Source organism: Macrobrachium nipponense, chromosome 16 (assembly GCF_015104395.2).
Source record: "Macrobrachium nipponense isolate FS-2020 chromosome 16, ASM1510439v2, whole genome shotgun sequence".
NCBI lineage: Eukaryota > Metazoa > Arthropoda > Malacostraca > Decapoda > Palaemonidae > Macrobrachium > Macrobrachium nipponense.
In genome coordinates, this window is record NC_087209.1 from 90,717,273 (window position 1) to 90,744,120 (window position 26,848).

General features: G+C 32.3%; 1 pseudogene; it reads left to right on the top strand.

Annotated features, from left to right (window-relative positions):
* Positions 1-23,187, top strand: part of LOC135195399 (dnaJ protein homolog 1-like) — a 28,832-nt pseudogene extending 5,645 nt beyond the window's left edge.
* Positions 23,188-26,848: the final 3,661 nt, after the last annotated feature.

The following is a 26,848-nucleotide window of genomic DNA, read 5'->3' on the forward strand; positions in this document are numbered from 1 at the left end:
ATATATATTATATATATAATTATACTTATATTTAATATATTATATATTATTTATAGAACTATATATATTATTATATATATACATATTCACCTGGGTGGTGTTAATATTCACAGGAATGGAGAAGATAATGCTCCGAATGGGAGTTGATGTCACTCTTGCTGTAGGGCTCTTTTTATCACGCTAATGGGATTGCGACGTTAAAGTTGCCGACAACCACGAGTGTCCGCACCTTTACATGGCGATCTAGCAGGTCGAGTCTCTTATCTCTAATGTAACCTTTTTCACCCACTATGTCGGATCCGGCATCACGCATTTAACAGACCGAACAGCCCCACTGGACATGGTCCGGTTGCTGCAGCTCAGAGCGGCCGATTCGCAGTTGGCCACCATTTGTGTTCAATAACGATCTTCAACCACGTATGCGAGTTGTTTTCTTCTTGCAGATATACGTGCGACACGCCAGGTAAGGACTTCCACTGCTTTCTGGTAGCATGCGGATGGCATTGGGGGTTATTTAAGAAAAAATTTAAATTTGAGGGATATAAAATAGTTGTTTATTCCGGTTGCCTGAATTCAATCACTGGTTCCATGGCAACGAAAAAAACCCACCATACAATAATAATAACAACAAAAAGGATCAATAATAATAATCAATTAATAATAATAATAATAATAATAAATAATAATAATAACTAATTTAAATTAATAATAATAATCCAATAACCAATAAAAATTAAAATAATAAATAATAATAATTAATAATAATAATAAATAATTAAATAACATAAATAATAAATAATAAATAGTGTTATTGGTAAAATAAGAAAAGAAACTAGGAGGTATGGGATAGCCCTAAGTATAAAACTACTTGAGAAATGATTTACTAAATATGATTTTTGCTGTTTTTTTTCAACTTTAGGTTTACATAATACCATTTTGATTATTGAAAATTATTAAGAAGGTTTCTCCGGCAAAATTAATTTATATAAAAGAGGGCTCAAACATCCTTTTGATTTTATGATCAATTTGGATTTTTTTTAAGAAGTTTCTTATTAGTAAACACTTTCGTTTTATTTACTTTAATTAAACGAAACAGATAACATATACTTTCATTTTTTTGTTTTTTTTATATCCAAAGTAAAGATTTTTGTTTTTGATGTGTATTATTATCAGTTTCTATAACTTTTTGATAAATAAAATAAGATGTTTCAGCTAAACACTTGTTTTGCTTTCATTTCTCCTTTTTAATTTCTATAATGGAAAAATAAGCCAAATTTCCAAGGAAAGGTCCATATTATTTCCTCTTACCTGATTGGCAACTGCCAGTTGTTTGTTGTTGGTGCGAAATTAAGCATCTCTGAACATGTTCGTATTTTTTTTTCTTTTGGGCATCTGGTCATGTACACGTGACAAGGAGTTTCCTCAAAAGGTTGCTTTAAAATTCAATTCTGAAGTAATTGAAAAATGTTATTATCATCTCTCTTGCAGCTCCTCGGAAAAGCGCGGCCAAACAATACACTATAAACAAGTGCTTTTGTCTGGTATTCAAAGGGTTGTACCCAGTGAATTTCTAGAACCTTTCCTCTTCTTTTTTCTCCTCAAAATGATATAAATAAAGGCACAATAATTTTCTTTTTCCTGTCCATCTAGTCACCACTACAGGCTTGAGAGCAGAACTGCAAGCAATTGTCCAGAAACTTTGGGTGGCACTTTGTTGCGGCGGCAGTTCGGACAGATTTACGATTTGCGGTCAATTTTTGTGGGTCGCATTTTGATACGGCACTGCAATTCGCATCCTTTGGTGTGGACAAGAATCGCAATAGTGTGAAACAAACGGCCCTACATCCTCAACTTGTTGTTGGAACCAAAACCTCTTTTCCACTATCCAGTTATGGATAGGTCAACCCTTTCGGGTAACGGTTATTTTATGCATGTAGTTTTTTCGTTATCCTTTAATACTTACAATACTGACATTGTAGAGAAAAGAAACTTACACTGATTTAAATAGGAATGGTGCCATTGTACTCGAAAGTAAAATGCTTTTTGCAAGGAGTTGTAGGGCCAGTAAAACCTTATACATTTGCGGCGGTTATGCTTACTACAAGCCAAGTACGCTGATTTTTGTTCTCCCATCGCAAACATTAACTTCTGAACTTTTTAAATTGAAGATTGAAACGTGAAGTTTCTGTTTATGACCTTGATGTTAGTTAGGGCTCATTATCCAGTTGCTGAAGATTTGGAAATAGATCCAACCTGGGGACCCGCAATTCTTGGAATGTACTACAATCATGTTGTATGGAGTGATTCGGTTCCCACTACCGTTCCGGTCAATATTATAAGAAATTTGCTTGGCGTTTGCGTCAGTGGAGTTTCCACAGAAAATGAAATCGGCTAAAGTTGGTAAGAAATATACTTTGTTTCATTTAAAAGGCTTCTTATGCACACCCATAACAGTCAAGGTGGTTGTGCAAAGAAACGAAGATATGAAACAAATACGCCACATCAAGTACGGCCGCCTCGGTACTTCACCTATTGACTGATGTTTTTTAAAGAAGAAGGGAAAAAAAAGGGAAAAATGCCGCTTGAAGTTTTTTCTTAACCCACCGAGTTTCTTCTGTCTTGGGGCGGTGAACCTCAGCCATGGCCCAAAAATTAAATTCTAAAGCCGTGGCCCCATTGAAACTCAGCCATGGAAAAGACGGTGGTGGCCTTATGTTGCTGGTACTTGTAATAGCGCTGCCAGAAGTTAACGATTATGGCTGACTTTAAACCACTTAAAAATAAAATTAACAACTTACAAGAGGCCTAGAAAGCTGCAATTTGGTGATGGTTGATGATGATAGGAGGGTAGATGATCAACGTACGGATTGGCAGGCCCTCTTACCCTCAGTAAGTTTTTAAAGATTCTGCCGGGGGGTGGGCCAAGAGAGGCCAAAGCTGGCAAAAATGATTTTATAATGGTATTTTTTTTAAACAAGGAAAACTAAACAAGAAAAAATGGACTATCTATATATAATTATATATATTAATAATATTATATATATATATATATATATATATATATATATATATTAATTATTATATATATTATACACCTAATTAATATATATATATATATTATATATATATATATAATATTATATATATATAAAAATCTTAATTGTTTTCCCGCTGATAAGTGACATGTTCAAAGAAATAACAAATTCATCAGGTTTATTGTACTCTTAACCGATGAGCCACGGCGTTGGAATTCTCTCTGCAGATAAGATCCAGCGGCCTTTCCGTTTTCATCTCTGAAAGTATGGATCATCATGCAGCCAACGTTCTGCCATCTTTGATTTTGTGAAAGCACGTGCAGCTTCTCTTTTACCGACCCACGCTTTTCCTTACTCCATCCTCTCATCTTACCCTTTTCCTTCCTTCATTTCCCATTCCAATCTGGATTTAGCAAACCGTCTCAAACATCGGACATGGTTTCCATCTCATTCAATTACTTCTTCCACTTTAGACAATTCATTGTTCCCAACGTACACTTTGCAATATGAAATACCTCTAGGACCAGTTTTCTAGCTTTTTGGTATATGGTGTAAACATTTACCTTTTCAATCTTATTAAAAAGCAGTAGCTTCAAATGTCGTTACACTGGAAAATAAAAACTTTTTGTTTTTACTTTATGGCCTTTTCGCACAAAACTACTCAAACTCCTTTCCAGTTCAAATAAATTGATACGGGAAAAACAAAATGAAAATTACTGGTTCTGTTATCTGGAAGCACAAAACATTAATATTAATATAACAGTCTATAGAACTTATATTGTTTTTTTAAATTAAAATTATGCCAACCTTCGCAGCAGTGACTCTTCCCTTCTATATGACTATTTACACAAAGAACTGCGCTCCAAATTTTTTTAAGTTTGATCTTATATACTGGATTATTTTCAAAAAGGCAGCGGGTAATAAAACATTTAATCATAGCAACTCCTCATATTATGTTTTTAATTTTTCTAAGCCAGAGAAGTGGGACTTTCAATATCTAGCCATTGTCAAAAAGATTTTAAGCTTCTGCCTTATATTGGCAAAACACATTCCTTAATAAAAAAAAACTCAATTGTTTGGTTTATATACAGTTTTAGGTTGACCTCGAAAAACGCCGAAAGTCTTTCATTTCTACCCTCCATTGCCAGTAAAAAAGTTAGGCGAAAGGTTGATGAAATGGTCAGTGCATTTCGTTCATTGAGAAAGAACCCCTCCTTGCAAGTGACTATTAACATGTTGAATTGATTTCGTCATAATTATTCTCTTTAATCAATATGTCATAATGAATATTGTGTATGCGGTGACTACAAGGGAATATCCTTTATAATGATTTTTTTACTTCAAGTAATTTTAATTCTATATAAGTATTCCTATTTGTTATTTTTTAAAAAACCAAATTAAGATTTCAACTTTCCCACTATGGCTTTCAGTATGTGGTGCGATTTCTTCAGGCGTTTTTTTATCTGTAAAAAACAAAAATCTTTGGAAAGAAAATGATTTTGGGAGGCTTCTCCTTATAGAATAATTTACTTTTTGTATTGGCTTTCCTACATTCCGATCATCTTTAATTTTACCTCTATTCATTACATCTCCTTCTTTTAGTTTTCAAGCTTTAACTCAAACACACACAAACACCAACACACACACCACAGACATTATATAATATATATATATAATATATTATAATAATATATATATATTATATTATATAGATATTCTATTATATAGTTATATATATATATATTAGATATTATATATATATAATATCTATAATATATATAATATATATCTATATATATATAATAATATTAATATATTATATATATTATATATATATATATAATATAATTATAAATATATTATACTTAATATATATATATAATATATATATATATATAATAGTATATTATAATTATATATATATATATAATATATATCTATATCTCTATTAAATATATATTATTAATATATATATTATATATATATATATATTTATATAATATATCTTAATATATATAAATATCTATTATATATAATATATATTATATATATATAAAATTATATATAATAAATAATATAATATATAGTATTATAATATATATATTATATATATATAATAATATATATCAATATATTAATAAAGATATATATATATAATATATATATAAATAATTATATATATATAGATTATATATTATATTATAAATTTTTAATATTACTATATTATATATATATATATATATATATATATATATATATATATATAATATCTAATATATATATTAATATTATAAATATATATTATATATATATATATTATACTTATATTATATTATATTATATATATCTATTTATATTCTATATAAGTATATATATAAATATAATATAATTAATATTAATATATATTATATTATGTATATATATATATGTGTGTGGTGTGGTTTATATAATATATTAATATATATTATATTATCCATATATATATATGACAAAATTACTCAACTTGGTTACGGGAGGGAGGGCTAAATGATTATGCGTAACAACGGTTGCTATGGGCGTGAAAGAGTTGTCGATGAGAATATGATGAGAAGAAATCCTATAAGCTACGAAAATAGGCTCCCTACTCACGATCATATTATATTTTTGTTTTTTTTTTTTTCGCATTGAATTTCATTTGTTTTTTAAACTGAAAGTCAGTCTTTTTATATTTGAAATCCAAGTTTATATATTGAGGGGCAAAATTTTTAATCTGCAAGATAACTTAAAAGAAATAGGTTAAATTTATTTAATATGAAAACCAACATTTTAAATAGAAATATGAAGTTTAATCTTTTTTAATATGAAAGTCTTCTTGTTTTAAATGAAGATTTTTTTTTTTTTTTTTTTTGAGGGAGAAAGAAATGGCGCAGACACATTTCATTAAGTTAGTTTTTATATTGTTTTACCTAATCATCATCAACAAGAAGAATTTGTTAATAACGCCTTCTGTCAACACGACTTCACTACAGAGTTGATAATGAAATGAAGAAAGCAAATAGCAACGCTCCATACGAAGAGGACGCCAGTTTCATGAGCTTATACATTGGAAATAGAGTCGAAATTCCACACTTCACTTGTCAGTGGGTTTGGATTCCAGAGACTGGGTCTGTAGCCTTAGAAAAATAGGCATTATTCCAATTTATGGTTGGCTAAGATTGTCTGTGAGAGAGTGTATTCGGTTAATATATCATTTTTTTTTTTTTCGATTTATGTTACATTTCGTAAAATATATAATATTGCGAGCATTAAAAATTTCATACCATCAATGTCTTGAAATGATTAATCCATACCATTCATAATCAAGCCTAATCAAACATACTTTTTCAAATCTTCATGCGTCTTTTATTGCCTGTATTTATGAACGCTTACTTAAATAAATGGATTTATTTTTCCATGCATTCACACGCCTTATCAGTAAACCGTACCATGTAAGAGATTTCTTCTTTAATCGTTTATGTAAGTCGTTCTCCAAACACATTACCGTTAAAATGTCATTAGTAACCAGAGAATGCACTGATTTTATGTAACTCTATAAAACAAAACCATGCTTGAAAAAGCTATTTGATGTTCCTCATATTTCTAATAAGGTTTTTTTATGTTCTTGTTATAGGAAAAAAATAGAAAGAGGGAAAAAAAGACAGCCTAACGACAACTAGAATTTTCTACTTATTTTTTTATTAATTTATTTTCACATTTTTTGGTCGCTTTATCACAAGGCAGAAAATAGGGGACAGACATAGAAAAAATAACTGTGTCACAGTTCGTTTATTTACATTTCCTCTCCTTGAGCATCATGCAATGATTTCGTCATTTCTCGCAGGTATTGCAAAACGAGACTTTCAGATTTATTTCTTTTTCATTTGATTTTAATAAGATTTTAAATATAGCAATTAAAATAATGCTTCATTTACTTAAATCTATTTCATCATATGGATAATTCCAAATAATATATACTTGAATGTAAAATTCATAGCAAATGATGCTCATAATTTTCAAGACTTTGTCATTGTCCAATCGTACTAGTCTAGTTATGTATATATATATATATATATTATATATATATATATATATATATATATATATATATGTGTGTGTGTGTGTGTGTGTGTGTGTGTGTGTGGTGTGGTGTGTGTGTAATAAATTACATTATTATTGAATATATTTTATATATAAACGAGAAACCCCCCATGACCCGAAGGGTCATTGGCGAAAAAAGGAGCGTGATAGGTATTCATAACGGGACGTAAGCCAGACACTGCCGTGCTATGCTTGCAATGCCCTGGTTTGCATTTGCCTGTGTAATCATTTGACACTATCTTTGTAAACAGGTCACAGCGCCTTCCTATGCGAAGCTGGTGACATATCACCTGCAGAGGAAACACGTGACTTCCGAGTCACATGTTCGTATGTCTTTATGTTGTATATGCTGAGATAGCTATTGTCTGCTATCTTAGTGAAAGATTTTGTAATTTTAGATCTCTACTTCTCTTCATCCAGTGCAATTCTTTGGATTCACTCTTCCGATACTCCTGTGATGGAGTTGTAATAAAACTGTTAAGTTTGATACCAGGAGTTGAGTCATCTCCCCTCTACTGAAGAAAGAAACCAAATGGGAACTTAGAAAATATCTCTACCTCGATGTCACTCAGACGAGAATGGGAAGTAGAACAGGTATGCTTGCGTATAAAACAGTCGGCAAGAATAAACTTATTCAACGGGTTGCCATCCTATACATGGCAGAACCCATATATATTATATATATATGTATATATATATATATATATATATATAGTATATATATATATATATATATATATATATATATATATATATTAAATATATATATATATATATATGTATATATATATATATATATATATATATATATATATTATATATATTATTATATTTATTTATTATAATATAATAATATATTATATATATTTATATTATATATTATATTAAATATATATATATTAATTATATATGTATGTTTGTATGTGTGTCTGACATTTTGTCACTTGTGCATGTATGAATTTTTAATATTCACATCTTTAAACCATAAATATCATTTAAGATAAATGATGTATGTATGTATGTACCTATATATATATATATATATATATATATATATATATATATATATATATATATATATATATATATATATATATATAGTCATATCTTGCGGTGGCGGGGTGGGCTAATGCTTCACTGACCTGGAATTGAAGATATCGATGGTTCGTGCCTGTCGGCCGGCAATTCTATTTATCGAGAAAAAAATTCCCCTTCAGTTTAAACATATATGAAAATATATTAATTTCGAGGTAGAGTGAATTAGATATTAAAGGACAATTTGTAGCTCGATATATATATATATATATATATATATATATATATATATATATATATATATATATATTTATATATATATATATAGCAATTGAAACACCAGCAGAAGAAGCGCCATCTACATATCTACATTTATCAGTAAGGACACCAAGGCCAAAACCCGGAACAGCATTTTGTACAACTTTACTGGGACATGTTTCGAGCAGTACTGTCACTCGGTATCAACCTACAAATCAAATTGAATGACGTTATAATTCTTGTAATCAATTCACAATAATCAACAAAATGACATTAAAAAAAAGTATTTAAATAAGCTAATAAAAAAATACAAATTTAAGTCACAAAAACGGATGGTACAAAGGAAAAATAAATACATTGCCAATATGCAAACTAGCAAATCGCAGAATAAAAACACAAAAGTGAGATTACAGCCACATTTCACATTCCTTGACAAAGAAGGCTTTATATTAACAGGAGGTATGTCGTTTATACATTCTTAATTCTTAAGAGTCGTGATGAGATTCCTCGTTGTTTAGAGTACCTTAATAGTAAGCATATTGATATAGAATTTACTTCTGACGTCGAAGATAATCATACGCTTGCTTTTCTAGATATACGGGTAAAAAAATCTTAATAATAATTAATTTCACCACTTCAGTCTTTAGAAAGCCTACTTTCACAGGTCTTATGCCTAAATTTCAATCAGCTACACCGTTTGAAAATATAAGAGGAATTTGATATTTACGCTAGTTACTAGAGCATATGAAATTTGTTCTAGCTATTTGAATTTCCATGAAGAATTGGAATTTCTAAGGTCCCTCTTAAAAAACAATGGCTATCCCGTTGAATTACGTGAATACATATATCGGTAAACAACCTTTAAAATTTATATTATGTAAACAAAAAATCCGAAACTATCGCTAACGTGAAAAACCTATTATCTATTTACCTTTAACTTTAACTGGAACTCATAGTTACGATTTAAAAAAGCAATTGATTTTTATTTTGTCCATTGGTTACCCTCAGCTGGATATCATAATATATTTCACTTTACAAAATATATTAGGAAACTTTAAAAATTAAAATTAAAGACATACCAACGCCTTCAGTCCAATCTGATCTTGAATGGCAGTGAAGTGGTTGTGATGCCACTTACGTTGGAAAAACCACCAGATCAGCTGAGATGAGATGGTCTGAACTCCTTGGTAGGTCATTTCGTACAGGCAATTATCTTTCAAGACCTGATTACAGTGCAATTAGAGAACATAGCGAGGAGACTGGTCACCCTTTATTGTATTGATGATTTTTCTGTTTTAAACTCTGCTCAGTTTGCTACAGACCTCGACATTTTAGAAGTTCTATATTCTGTAAATATAAAGCCTTCTTTGGCTAGAAATGTGGCTGTAACCTCACTTTTTATGTTTTTAGTCTGTGTTTTGCTGGTTTATATTGACTTAGTGTATTTATTATTTCTTTGTACTTAAATTTGTATTGTGCTTTATTTTATTTTATTTAGTCAATTGTTTTATTTAGCCATCTTTTTATAGTTTTTTTATTGGCCATCTTTTAACGTATTCTTATCATTTTTCTATATGTCATTTTGCTGTATTGTTGTGAATTTGATTAGAAGAAGTATAACGTCATTCATTTTAATTCGTAGGTTGATAATGAGTAGAAGTACTGCTCGAAACATGTGCCAATAAAGTTGGACAAAATGTCATTCTGGTATTGGCCTTGGTGTCTTTACTGATATATATATATATATATATATATATATATATATATATATATATATATATATATATTATATGTGTGTGTGTGTGTGTGTGTGTGTGTGTGTTGTGTGTGTGTGTGTGTGTGTGTGTCAGATGAAAGAGGGACAATGATTAATAATATGTTTAAAGTGCCAATGTAATGTTAAGTGAAGTCACATATCACTTCTCGCTTGGAGACAGGCTAAACACTAAGGGGCAGCTTACGTGAGAAATGAATTTGAATACACAAGCAGTTTAGCCGAGAGATCACTCACCCAGTCGAGAGGCGCGTACATTCGTTTGTACGGATGTTAAAGGCCTAATAGTCCAAGGTACTTGCGAAAGTCACATTCTTTTAGGTGAACGCCAAAGGGTGAAGTGTTACATACGAGTGTCGGAGAGATAAAGCCCCATCATAAATGTAGGACATATTTTGTAAAAACTTAGAAAACCGTTACCTTTGAAAAAGAGAGAGAAGTATGAGATACTCTCTTTACGTGAATACTTCGAAAGAGTGATGTGTGTGATATATATCTTTTATGCCTTATTATCTTTATTACAGATGTTTGTGTGCATGGCCGTTGCATGCATGAAAACTCTTGCTTAATCAAAGTATTAATTTCATTGTATTTCGTCACTATAACTACAGCCGTGAGAAGAAACCTCTGCCTACCACCATTTTGTGCTAGTTGACAAAATTTTCCTTGCATTACGCACATTCCTCCAGGAATAAAATGGCGAGCCTTAAGTGGAAACAAGCAAGAGGAAAGAGCTTCTGCCACGGAGTGTCCACATTTTCAACTAAGTTGAACAGACATGTCAGAGCTTAGCCTATAACAATTATTTTCTTTCCAATCCGATTTCCGAACTACTTCATGATTCCTACAGCGTTCGGTATAACTCAATATGACGTCTTCACGATGAAATGAAATATCAGAGGCCATTAAGAACGTAAATAATAGTAAGGAATAGGTTACAAGTGACGCACAGGACAGTATGAGATATTCTCTACCACGTCTGGACCCTGTAAGGGTTAGTGCCGCCAATTCACCTCACGCGGTGCATTGCTGGCATTGCTGAAGAGCATCTGCAGCGTTCATTCGGACACTAGTTGCATCCCCTTTCTATCCTATAACTTTACATTTATTAACGCATCCTTTTTTCAGTCTTGCTATCCAACCTCTCTAACTGTTGCTTCTTAGTGCAACTGTGGGGGTTTTCTCCTAAACTCATCTTTAAGTTCTTCTACTTCATCTCCTTTCTTTTCTGGATCCCTTCGGCTTCCTTTGCAACCACTCTAACTCCTTCTTTTTACTGCCTTAAGTAATCGCCTTGGCAGCCTAAACTGTTAAAAGTGCTTGGTTCAGGAAAATAAGGTATTCATGCTGTTGCTTTCCTATGAAACATCGTAAAATTGAACAAAAACGACACGACGCCAAAAGAAACATTTACATGGGCAAAATGGCCTTTGCATGATGATAAAATATTTCGACTCTATCACTTACATTAATTCAATCCATTATGTTGGTCCTGTCAAAATGGCAGCCATTAACCAGCCTTGGCAAAGCAGTACTGTAAAGAGCATGATATTCCCGACAAATATATTAATGAAATTAATAATAAACTTTATTTTAGCGCAAGCAACATAAATTAATAATCGGGGATCCCAATAAAAAAAAAAACTCATATACATGATTAAGGCACAGCGATCTCTCCCCCCCCCCCCCCCCCCCCCCCCCACCCCCCCACCCCCTCCTCCACACACACTTCAAAAAAAAAAAAAAAAAAAAAAAAAAATCATCTCTACCAACCTACAAATAACATTTTGTCTCACAAGATGTTGATACAAATTATTGAACAAAAAGTAGAGACCTGTTACGTCCAAAAGAACAGAAAATCAACGTTTGACATCAAATACCTCAATCCCTTTGAACTCTCTGGAATCGAGATATTACATACAACTAAAAGAGGTATGCTGACGTGTATGCAAGATCATTCAAATATTTTTATGATTGTTGTAAAAGAGTAGGATGCCAGTTATTATTATTACTGACTGAATTTAAATTGAATTATTTCATAGCGCCGCCTATGAAATATAACTTTCTTTTTTACAACCCAATTAACAGCAATGTTTGAATAAGAATGTAACAATATTTATAGTTCACTTAGGCTTTTTTTTGATCGGGAATTGGATAATATATAAAGACTTGAATTTACTGAACAAAGAAACGCAATACTTATTTCCCTCGTTAATGCACCTAAACAGAAGTATTTTTTAATTCGATGATTGGATGCCCATTTTTTTCCTGACTTAATAACTTCCACGCAGACATTTGATTTCTTCCACAAATGACACAAGCACTAACTGCTTTTAATCTTGATATAAATTGATGTATGTAAAACTCAAAAGAAAGGAAGTAATGGGTGAACCAGAAACGAACTACTGACGAGAAATAATTATAACAGCGATGCAAAAAACGTGTGAACATATTAATTGTAAGGTAGACCATAACGGAGGATGGAGATTACCAATGATTGTCTGACCTAGCTGAATCATATTTGGAAAAGATGTTTAATGAAAAACAAAAAATCTGAACATAATAGTACATCTCTTAAGATAGAGAGGACTTCAAATATGGGTGCCACTAAATGAGTCCTTGTACCATAGTCCAACAAAGTACAATCAGATGTTTTCACTCTTTCGAAATTCATTCACTTGGCTTGGCAGCTCTTAATTTACGACCATTATTTATTATTCAGTTTGTGTAAAGTATGATTTTACAGAATACTTTATGCAATATATATTATGTACATTTATGAAAAATATGAGAAAACTTCATTTGAGATGTCTGGAATTTCCTACAGGAAAAACGATGTGAACGAAAAATATCTTTTATGGTGGACTACCAACATAATGTATACACACACTCACACACACACACTCACACACACACACACACACACACACACACACATATATAATATATATATATATATATATATATATATATATATATATATATATATATATAGTATATATATATATTATATATATATATATATGTATATATATTTATATATATATATATATTATATATATATATGATATATATATATATATAATATATATATATATATATATATATAGTATATATATATGTATATATATATATATATATATATATATATATATATATATATAATAATATGTATATATATATATATATATATATATTAATATATATATATATATATATATATATATATATATATAATATATATATATATATATATATATATATAATTATATTATATATACTATGATATATATATACTAATATATTATATATATATATATGTATATATATATATATATATATATATATATTTTATATATATGATATACTATAGATATTTATATTAATATATATAATATATATATATATATATTATATTTATTATATATAGTTATGTTATTATTTATATTTATAATATATATATATATATATATATATATATATATATATAATATATAATATATACTATACATATATCATATATATATATATATATTTATTATATATAATATATATATATATTATACATATAATATATAATATTATATATAATATATATATATTTATACACACACACACTTGTGTCTTTTTGATTAGTGCAGGACAGACAAGAATTTCCAAACGTCCTTCAAAATGATCCGTTTTCTTTTATTTTTTTTCATAATTTTAAAACAATATGTATTGCCAAAAAGTGTTGCGTAAAATAATATTTTGAACACCAAATGACAAATAATGGTCGTAAATGAAGACTTGCCAAGCCAAGTTCGAAAGAGTTTGGAAACAATTGATCGCTCTTTCCGCCATGTCCAGAAATCATCCTACGGTTCATTGTACGCGATCGTCATTTGTCGAGCGATGGCACCAGGATTCATTTAGTAGCACCAGTATCTGGAGTCCTTTTCAAATCAAAAAGGTTCAGCACCCCGCGAGGATCCCAGTCTGCGTATAAAAGGTTTCTTTTTTTTTAAGCATATGAGAATTGGCATTTTCCACGTATTTACCTTTACTCCCTCCCGGACGGACGGAAGGAGACAGAATCATTTTACCTTCTAACTTTTAGCGGTGCTTAGTGGACAGGACGCTTCCACTTCCCCCTTGATACCGGATTTTCTTCGTTTCCCGGATGTTGTTTCTTCCAGAGATTTCTTTCCCTCCTCTCTCTCAGTCTTCTTCTTTCTCTCTGTAACAAGCTACTTCCCTCTTACACAGCCAAGTGGCTGCAGACTCAGAATATATAAGCACATCTTTGGAAAAGAAAGTTTCAAAACTCCTGCCATTACACATTGAGTATATAGTGTGAAATTCAATTTATTGAATGGCCTCATAGAGTCCCAGCGCTTGGCCTTAATTCTATTTTATTTTCTCTACAAATAACACTTAAATCACCTGCGCACCAGTAACTACAAAACTGGGTGATCTTAAAAGAACTGAAAGAGGGGGAATGTTTGCGGCAGAGAAATACAAAACATATACATGACTTTTAAGCGTGGATTCCCGTTCCTTTTAGGTATGGATGGTGGATAATGAAATCAGAGAGAGAGAGAAGAGAGAGAGAGAGAGAGAGAGAGAGAGGGGGTGGTTGGAGATATCCTGATACGCAATATGAAATAACCGCCGTTAATTTTGTTGAAGAGACTCGTGTCTAGTGTTATACGTCTCAGGACTTTTTTCCTTTCAGAAAGAATGGAAAAAGTTGCTCATTAAAGACTTAAAGAAAATGTGCCGTCTCAGTTTCTGAGGGTCGGTGGTCGCTGCATTAATAGGAAGAGGAAATGAATGATAGATAATTGATAAATATAATGCTCCTCTGATCGTAGGTGAAGTGTTTTGTTACTGACTTGTTCTGTTTATAAATTGGTTTTCAAGAACTGGCTTCGTCTTTTAGAAAATCGGACTAAAGTGTATCTAATGAATATGTTCATTGCTTCTAATGATTTATATGAAAAAAACTGCAGGATAATTTAAATAAGATTATTCCACTTTCGTGATCATTACGTTCATTTGATACTAATAAGCCATTAACTTTATGAGAACTGGAAAAAATAATAGTCCAAGTAAAATGAACAAAGAAATTTTTAGAATAAATTTTGGCGTAAAAATGCAGTACGTTGAACAGTCAATATTTTACTTAATTTGTAAGAGCAAATGGCCCTGGTAAATCTTATTCTGTTGTTGTTTTTGATTAAGCTGACCTTGTGTCAGCACGGGCTCTTGCTCACAGAGCAGCCCGTAACTCCTATTCTTTCGACATATTTCAAGTGCGAACGCACACGCACACACAATACTGTCAACTTGCTGCTTTTGGCCACCAAAATCTTCCGAATAATGCAAAGTTCTCGTATGCAACTGTTTACACTGTAGCGTCTGTTGTTCTTGGGCAAATTGACGAAGGTAAACGTGTGCAGGAATATTATGCTTGGCAGAGTTTCCGCTTTAGACGTCTTTGTCCGAGCTTAGAAGTATTGGCAGTGTCTGGATGTTCATTTACTCGTGTTCAGAAAGAAAAACTAACTGTTACGGTGTCAGTTATGAGTTTGGAATTTCAAGTCCCTTTTCAAACCTCCCTATCTATATTTCTATCAGTCTCTCTATGGCGACTTCTTACTTCTCTCCTTCTTTCTGTATTTGCGTGTATGTACTACATTCATATGAGACTATGTCTATGTATACATTTATTTATTTGACAGTGCTTCTAACTGTTATATTTAGCATTAAATTTAAAATTTTCATGGATGTTGATCTGTCTCGCAAGAATTCTTCTCACACAAATGTCTTGCTATAATCCTCGAGAAATCAACTGACTTTCTAGAAACGAAATTTGGTCATATATATACGTATATATATATATATATATATATAATATATATATATATATATCTATATATATATATATATATAATATATATATATATATATATGTGTGTGTGTACATAATTCTATACAGAGTCAGTTGATTTCTTGTGTGTGTGTGTGTATATATATATATATATATATATATATATATATATATATATATATATATATATATATATATATATATATATATATATATATATATATATATATGAATAATTATCACATCGAACCGTGATCCATTTATATATCAATTCAAGCTACAAATGTCCTTTAATATCTAAATTCACTTTACCTCCCAAATGATATATTTTCATATATGTACCGAAGGGGAATTTTTTAGTTGATAATAATTTCGTCCCCCCATGGGATCGAACCACCGTGGTTCGATCCCATGGGGGGACGAAATTATTATCAACTAAAAAATTCCCCGCCCTTCGGTACATATATGAAAATATATCATTTGGGAGGTAAAGTGAATTTAGATATTAAAGGACATTTGTAGCTTGAATTGATATATATATATATATAATATAATATATTATATATATATATATATATATATATATATATATATATATATATATATATTTTTATATATATATATATAATATATATTATATATTATATACTATATATATATATATATATATATATATATATATTAATATAATAATAATAATATATAATAATCGATCATAAAGAATTTATGATCATTAGATATCATAATGTCAATAAGTAGTTCGCAGCAAGAGACGTTTTATTTGTCATGTTCAGCTGCCCAGTCAGTGGTGCTGAAACAAAAGCTATATTTGATTAATGCAATATATCTGACGACGACTAAACTCCTGAGTCACCCTTTAGTGATTTTCATCCCTCTTGGCTTTTATAGAATGTTAGCAAAACTTTCATTCTGGCTTCTGGGTGTTCGTGACGCCATTCACAGGTGAGTTGAGAAAGCGAACAACCTTTCCAAAGTGTGGATTTAATGAAATCTATTTTTGGTAACATATTTTTTTTGGATCTTTATTAAATAGTATCCCCAATGGTTTTCAGGGGTTCGATATCTAAGACTTATATTTCTTGGGTGTCATTATCTTATTATATTTAGTAGATCTGTGTTCGTCCCGATGCGAGTGAATATTTTAATTCTAAGGCTGAGGCCTGGATATATATATATATATATATATATATATATATATATATATATATATATATATATATATATATATATATATATATATATATATATATAAACTTATAAGATTTTTTCGCTCCTGGTAAGCTTAAGTTTAATAATAAACAGGACAGCAAGAAAACTGGAGAACAAAGTCCCTTTGAGTAGTTTTTTCTTTTTTAGCTTAATGACAAAACTATATTTCTTATAATTATCAGCTTATTTTTGCATACTTTTTAATATTGTAACATTAATTCTATTTATAGCCCCGAAGATGGGAAAGGATTCCCGAAACGGAGGTGTAAATAAAAAGAAGAAATTATCTCCAGTCTTCTGCTATCCTGTTTTATTATATATATATATATATATATATATATATATATATATATATATATATATATATATATATATTATATATATATATATATATATAATATATATATATATAATATATATATATAATATAGTATATATATATATATATATATATATATATATATATATATATATATATATATATATATATATATATATATATATATGTGTATGTATATATATATATATATATATATATATATATATATATATATATATATATATATATATATATACACGTATATATTCACACCTTCCACATTTTATTATCACATATGTTTCATGTTATATTTTTGTCCGATTATTTCCCCTCCGTATCCCATTTTCCATTGTCCTTTGAAGTAGTTGTTCCTGTCTTTAACTCCTTGCTTTGACTCTATCTCCACCCAACCTATTTTTCTTCGACTACGGTTTCACCTATATTGTCAGTCTTGAATAACAAGTTGTATTTTGTTCTTAGTTTCCAATTCATATAATAATTTACTTTTCTGATACGTGGCTGTCAATTGCTTTTGTTTTCTTGTTTTAAGTACGTTGTTTGTTTGTATGTAATTTGCTGTAAATAATTATTTTACATAATAATATTTAAACTTCGTATTGACATATTATCATTCACATACCTTTTGATATTCTTTTATTGTTATAGTCTATTGAACCTAAGAGTATAAATTCACTTTGCATCAAGTACACAATGTCTCTTATATCTGTAAAAATATAATGGGGACCTGTCCTGCATAATTTTTATATACTGTTTGACAACCTCGTTATGTATCAGTTGATAGTGGTTTCACATCTGGTAGATCTAAGCCCTTATACCACGGCGAACTAGACTATGCCAGTTGGCGTTTATCTATACAGTTTTACCTTCTGAACGAATTTAAATTTAAATTAATATTTTTTCGGCCAGCTGTAATTAACCTGTAATTTACCTTTGAACTCTATCATACGGCAAAGGGGACCGATGGGAATGCGGGTTCTGGGTGGGGTAAAACACTTGGGAGAATTATGCCGTTCAACTCTATCCTACAGTAACTGGGACCGATGGGGATGCGGGGTTTTGAATGGGGTGAAACACTTGGGGGAAGCTTTAGGCGCGTTATTGTGTTATTTCCTCTCATTTATAACATTTGAAACACATAATAGAAGCTGAAATAAAGCGATAAGTAAACCGATTATGGAGCCGTTACATAGCCAAAATTCACTTATTACTACTGCTATTACAACGCCGAACCCTACTACACATGCGCCATTCCTACTGCGCATGCGCCGAGATATAAGGCAGCTTTTGTTTCAGACACAAACTTCCTAAGGAGATAAATGATAGGGGTTTTGTGGTGGGTACATGTATTTAACCAATAATGTTGCATTATTAACCCTACATTGCGATAGGAGGTTTTGGGGGAGATTCATGCATTGTTACATATATTCCTCTTCCTTATTTGTTTTCTAATCGTGTAATATTATTTCAAGCTTTATTTCAGTTCCGTTTATCATAGTATTGTTTAATATGTGCACTGACTATTTCTCACTTCATAATGTTGGCCCTCCCTATATCTTACAATATTACGTTACAATTGAGGGCAGGCCCCTTAAAGTCTCCTGAGGGGTGGGGTTAGAAGGAGGTTTTTGGACGTTTCGAGACCTTTCTGTCAATGACGTGAAAATTGATGGTATTGCATTTTTACATTTTAGACATTCCAAATTACACATGCATTTTTTCCCCTTCTTTTTTCTATATACCTTTACATGCCTTTCTGATCCATAACAATTTCTGGATAACATTTTACTTATTATTATATTTCTTTTATATTATATTATCTGTCTGAATGGGGGTATGGACGCCCCCCCCACCCCCTGCCCCCCCCCCCCCCCCCCCTCTCCTGTCTGTCTGTAATACATTCTGTAGGTTAGGTAGGAATCCTAACTGTCAGGATTTTCTCGACTTTTATTATATCATTCGTGCCCGGATGTTCTGGGCAGATGACAAGGCCTTGAGGAGGCGCGCACTCTAAAACTCTAGGGTGAGATCAATAAAATTTGGTCAACATAACAATTTTATTACGAAAAATAAACATTTAAATACATTAACAGTACACCGAAACTAAAGTTCCTAGCAGAATTCCACAGTACACGCAGTTTCGTACTGCTTTCACCAATTTAAATACAATTACCTGAAAATTCTCATGGCCTTTGTATGTTGCAGCACATAGGATCTTTGATGTCACGTGCTTGTAAAGCACTAAGTCCACAACTGGACGAAAAAATCTGCACAATACGAGACCCATTGACTCAATGTCACAAACAAATAACTTTCTTGCACTGGCAGCTTTCTTTTGCTGCATAAATCGAGTCCTCATCGCAGGGATGACACATATATACGTGGATAAAGTTAACTTACTGTTAAGACGGAATTCGACCTAGAATGGCGATGGCTGGGAGTCGGAGAATTGAGAGACACACAAATTTTACGGTACTTACTCGGATCAGGGTTCTGGGCAGGAATGAAGCGTCGCTTCGCCCTTCTTCAAAAGAAACTTACGCTTTCACGCGTGAACTACAGAATCCTTGTAATTCAGGCGGGAATCATCGATTATTTTGACATTACGTATATTACTAAATCTATTTCATTCTTGAATGTGAAATATGACTGTTACGTTATTATTTAAGATCAAGGAATTGACTTAAAGTTCTGGCTGAAGGCCGTAATCTGCAAATTCTTTTATGGCTATGGAGTCCTTGGCTCTAAATCTATACATAGATAATTTATCTCGTACCAGTGATCAGCAAATTATATTTATTAATGAAATTCATAACGTCTTCTTTTCTATAAGACGCGCTTCCTTCCCCGCCATGCCTTTAGGAATTGCGTCATAAACTGTCGTGTATTGGACGCTTTCTGTTCAATGTATCGCCCACGGAGATCCCTCAGTCTTGCCCCAATTTAACGCAACACTTGTGAAGTTAAATGGAGGGGTTTCGAATGATCAGTTCGAAATTCACGACACTAACCTATATGTTACACTTCTAAGAATGGGGGGGTGGGGGTGGCTCTGGCCCCCCAGTCAGGTAACATGTTCTATTAGGTTAGGTTAGGTTAGTATCTTAACCTATGTTGCACTTCTAAGATTGCCTTCCTTAAAGGGGGGAGGTGGCCCCCGATCAGATAACACGTTTTACTAGCATAGGTTAGGTTAGTATCTAAACTATATGTTACACTTCTAAGATTGCCTTCCCTAAGGTGGGGTATGGGGGCGGAGCCCTCCGGTCAGGTAACACGTTCTACTAGGTTAGGTTAGGTTGGTTATTTTAGTATCCTAACCTATATGTTACTCTTGCTTTAACTTTGTCTTTCTTTAAGGGGGGTATGGGGGGGGCGGAGCACCGCCAGGCAGGTTACACAATTTTTACAATCGTTCCCAACATTTCTTGTTAAGTTCAATTACCCCCTGAACTGGCCACTCTGATCCTTGAAACTTGATAATATTCCATTCATTATTCACTAAAATGGCCTCTTGGCTTGTATTTGATAATTTATACTTGAGTACCAGATGTGTAAAACTGTGTATATATATAATATATACAAGCGTTTGTGTGTTTTTTTCACAAATGTAAACATTTGCCCCCGACCCGTCCTCCCTACCCTCTTTTGTGATAACTCCCCCCCCCCCACCACCAACTTCCTCCTGAAAATACTTGCCGGCCCATGCATTTCATTTCAGTCATCAACCGACCACGATGGCCGAATCATTCCCTGGCGCCTCCTGCTCCTCCAGGCCCATTTCCAACTCGACTCTACTCTGCCCCATATACTTGTGTTAACTGTTTCCATAGTTATAAAGACTTTTCAGTCCATTACTTGGGGCAGTATGAAAGGTTGGTAATGTACTGTCAAGATCATGGCCTTTTGAGAAAACAGGCCTTTTGCCTTCATTTTGTCAATGAGTGTAGGCTTGACCACAAAGGAAGGTGTTTATGTAACATTTAAGGTAAGGTTCCTAATCTTTATGTAAATTATTTAGTTATATCAATTATTTTGGTGCTCCTAAGGTTTAGTGCTTTTGATGTTGGTGATATTTATTGGGAATTGTTATTTCACATCATATGCCAGTGTGGCTTTACCAACTCGTACCTGAGCCTTCCTCTCTCAGTACCCCATACCGTACCTCCGCCCCTTACCAGACATAAGGCTCCCTGTTGGCTACGTATCCCACACCCGCTACTTGCACCCAAATATGGCAGTTTGTTTCTGTTTCTTGGCCCTATCAAACCTTCGAAGATTGTTCTGTCGAAGTAAACTATAGCAGTTAACGTTTTCCTATGTTATTTTGCTTACTTAACAAGAGTTTAAGGTAGTATTTTGCCAGTCGACTGTAACTAATTTGTTATTTACTTTTGAACTCCGTACCTTGGTACATCGCACCCCTTGTACCTTCATGTTGTCTTCAAAGGTAAATTACGGTTTAATTGCAGTCGACCGAATAAATATTACTTTAAATTCTTGTTCAGCAGGTAAAATAACATAGGGAAACGTCAACTGCCATAGTCTACTGTAACGTGGAATGTGGGCTTAAAATTACCTCACATTTAATCAGTGATTCGTTTTTCAACCTTATTTGATGAAAACATTCTGAATTATCGTTCGTTAGGTGACTGTTTTTAGGTATGCTAGACCGAATTATTTATTTACATTATTGCGTGTAAATTTTCGGTGACAGAAAACGGCCGTTCTCTTTTCCAAATGTCTGTCGGTGACTGTGTAATGGTTTTTACCCCCTCCCCCACCCGTTTCTTTCACAAATGAGACTCCGTGCGCTGGTTAACTATTTAATCTGTCGTACCATTGTTTAACAAGTTCCTTATATATCTTATTACTTTGTGATTTTCACATGCCTATAGTCTTTCCCTGTGTCCGTAGATACCAGTACCAAGCGTTATTCATTTTGTCCGTGGGGTGTAGAATGAATCTTTTTCAGCGCTTGACATGTGTGTGTAAAGTTACCGTTCTAAACTAGGTGGAGTAAGTTACGGTTGTCAGCTGAGCTACTATGCTTCCTTTTGACTTCCTTTTTGTTTGAACCGGGAGTGAAATATTTCCAGTGCGTCCTCATTCAATTTCAAATATTTAACAAAAATGTTTGTATACAAGCCTTTTGTTTTTATGCAATGTTGAGGTTTATAATTTCGTGGTCATTACTTAACTAATAGTTAGTCCTGATTTAACCACTGTAAAACTTCAATTCAGTTGTTACTATCATTTTTGAAGTTTCCTTTTTTTCATAATGGCGAAATTTGTTACACAAAAGTTTGTGGCCGATCCTTCCTCTGAATTGCACGCTATAACCTATGCTAAGAAAGCGGAGCTAGTTGAAATAACTAGGCATTTAGACATTGATGTACGTTCTAGCATGCATAAGTTTAAGATTATGAAAGTTATAATAGAGCACTATATGCATGTTGGGTCCCTTGGTATTGAAACTAGACAGTATCTTGTTCCAGAAACTACTTCCCTTACCCCTTACAGTTGAACTAAAGCTAGAGTTTGAACGTCTTGCAGTAGAGTGAAAAAGCGCCGTTATCTTTAAAACTAGAAGAATTATATTTACAAGCTACTCGAGAGAAAATGGGGTTATCTCTACACAAAGAAAGAGAAAAGTTTGAAATGGTGAAAGCTCGAGGTAAGGTAAAAAAAAAAAGGAAGAATTTTCTTTACAAACTTCTAGAGAAGAATTATTAGCCTTTGACTTGACAAGAAATATAAAATTAGTTCCCTCTTCCAGAGTATAATCCAGAAGATTATTTCAGGATATTTGAGGAAACTGCTAAGCATCTTAATTGGCCTATTGAACAGTGGGTATGGCATATTAAACCTAAACTGTCAGGTAAAGCTGCTAAGGTTGTTAAGCATCTAGACGATACTAATGACTAAGAACAAGTTAAAAAGGCACTTTTAGACGCATTTTCCATAACAGAGGAAGGATATCGACAAGCATTTCGTAACCTATGTAAACCCAACATCCAAATATTTAGTAGAATTTGCTTCTTACAAGCTTAGAGCTTTTAAAAAATGGCTTAAGCCATTTTTTGGTGAACTAATGAATTTAATTGTTTTTATTAAAGAATTTAAAGGGAAACTTCCCCTTAATGTAATGCTTTATGTCGAAGATAAAGGCAAGAAAAGAATTTCTCGAAAGCTGCTTCTTTACCTGATACTTATTCATTAGTCCATAGGTTTGTTCCTAATAAACGAGCTGAGACTTTTGTAAAACCAGTTATTGTAAGAGAGAAGGACATACAATTCGTAATTGTAAAGAACTTTAATGTAAAGGCTCTGATAAATATCGCAATTCTTTTTTGCAACCTAATGTAAGTTTTCCAACCTCCTAGAGTAAACCTGTTTTCATGTATGTGCAAATGTATCTGATGTGTTTGATGACTTTAAGATTGAAGGATTAATAGCCTTGTGGGAGGAAAGACAAATGTATAAGGTCACTATATTACGAGACACTGGGGCTGCTTTGACCTTGTTGTATAGTAAGGCTTTACCTAATGTTGAGAAGAATCTAACTGGTGAGAAGGGTGTTGTGAATATCATCAATTCCCCTTGCCAATATTTACCTTGATTGTCTGCTTGTAAAAGGAGAAGTTGAACTAGGGATGATAGATACAGAATTGCAAGTAGAAGTGGTTGCATTATTACTAGGTATTGATTTAGCTGGGAAATTAATCATTCCAAATTTGATTGTCTCCGATATCCCAGTGAATGACATGAATGACGAGAAAGTAGTTACTGACCAAGCCTTAATGAATGACATGAATGATAAGAAAGCAGATACTGACCAATCCCCAACACATATAGTTACTCGGTCCCAATCTGGAAAAAAAGTAAATGTCCCTAAAGTTGAAGTAGATAAAGATCTTTTAAGTAAGCTAATGTCTAGAGATAAACTTAAAGTTGCTCAGAGGTCTGATCAATTTTTATCTTGTTTGCATGATAAGTCTGTTGATATGAAACTTTAGAATAAATCTCCTTTTTATCATAATAATGATATCTTAATGCGTTTTTACCGTCCTTCTAAGTATTCAAATCTTGACACATGGAGTGAAAGCCACCAAATTGCTGTCCCTACTTTAGTACGTACTCATATAATGGAAATTGCACATGATAGTTCGGGTGGTCATTTGGGAAACTATAAAACTAATTAAAAGACTTGATAAATTCTATTTGCCTAATTTAAGGAAGGATGTAAGAGATTTCCTAAAGATATGTCATGTATGCCAAACAGCTGGCAAACCTAACCAAATAATTCCTAAAACCCCATTACAGCCTGTGTTAGTTCCACACGCGCCCTTTGAGAAACTAGTAATAGACTGTGTTGGACCCTTACCCAAGAGAAAAGGTGGTAACCAATATTTATTAACCCTCATGTGTTCCAGCACCCGTTTTCCAGAGGCCATTCCTCTTAAAAATATATCTGCCAAGAATATTGCAAAACACCTTTTAAGTTTCTTTTCTACTTATGAGATCCCAAAGGATGTCCAGACCAATCATGGCTCTAACTTTACAAGTAATCTCTTTTCTGAAATCCTTAAGGAGATGAATATAAATCAGTTTATCATCCGCATATCATAAAGAATCTCAGGGAGTTCTTGAACAATGGCACCAAACCTTTAAAAGCATGTTGAAGTTTTGTTTAGAAAGTAGTCTTGATTGGGATGAGGGAATTAAATATTTATTGTTTGCCATACATGAGTCACCCCAAGAATCACTTGGTGTCTCCCCTTTTGAGATGGTCTATGGGAAATTATTAAGAGGGCCCCTAGCATTAAATTAAATACTGTTACTTACAACAATATTTGGATAAATTAAAATAAACCCTTTCCAAATTCCCTAAAATAGCCTTTGAAAATCTTTGTAAAGCTCAGATGAAAAAGAAAGACCTTCATGATCGAAAAGCCAAAATTAGAAAATTTAGCACAGGGGATCTGGTGTTGGCATATTTTCCTATTTCTGGGTCACCCTTTACATCTAAATTTTTTGGTCTATATAAAGTAATTAAAATGTCAATAATAATACGTATGTGATTGAAACTCCTGATAGAAGAGAAAAAACTCTACTTATCCATGTAATTGTTCAAAAATGGTATCATTCAAGGAACTCTGAAATTGGTTATGGAGATAAAATTGTATGCATTAATTTTAATAAGTTTCAGAGACCTGAAGTATGTGAACCTGATTTTGTTCATTCTTGGCATTCATTAGATAATTGTGCTGATCTAAAAGACATGAAATATTCTATTCAGCATCTTTCTTTTCATCAGTCACAGGAACTCCAAAGCCTTATTTACTCTTTCTTGGACATTTACGGGGAAAATCAAGGTTGATGCACAGTTCTCACGCATGATATAGATCTTCTACCAGGAACTACTACAATACGGCAGCACCCTTATCGCATCAGCCCTGCCAAGAAACAAGTACTGAGAGAAGTAGACTATCTTCTAAGAACTGGATTAGCTAAACCTAGCAAGTCACCATGGGCATCTCCCTGTCTGTTGGTACCAAAGGAGGATGGCAGTATGCGACTATGTACAGATTACAGGAGAGTAAACTCTGTTACTGTTAAGGATAGTTACCCTTTACCACGGCTAGATGACCTCATATACTCAATGGGCCAATCTACGTCCACTGGACGGTGGTTTGATCTCATGGGGGGACGAAATTATTATCAACTAAATATTCCCCTTCGGTACATATATGAAAATATATCACTTCCAAGGTAGAGCGAATTAGATATTAAAGGACATTTGTAGCTCGAATGATTTGCATGAATCACGGTGATGTGATAAGTATTCATATCCATACATACTGGAGTAGGGAGACGCGTTCTGTCTTTTATCCATTTATTTAGCGCCGACGTTTCGTATCAGCTTGATACATTTTCCAGGCTGAAACGATTGCACATTAATTGCGTATAAGTAAAAAGATACACACAATGTTTACCAACAACAAAATTAAAAACCTTTTTAATAGATTAAGAATAAAAACAGAATAAAACCAGAAACACAGAATAATAATGCCTCTCGTTTACCATGCATTCTCTGCTACAACTTACGTCACACTTTATGGTAATTAATATACATAAAAGTTTCGGAGTATTCCCAGTACCCTTGCAGTCTCCCCTTCCAACTG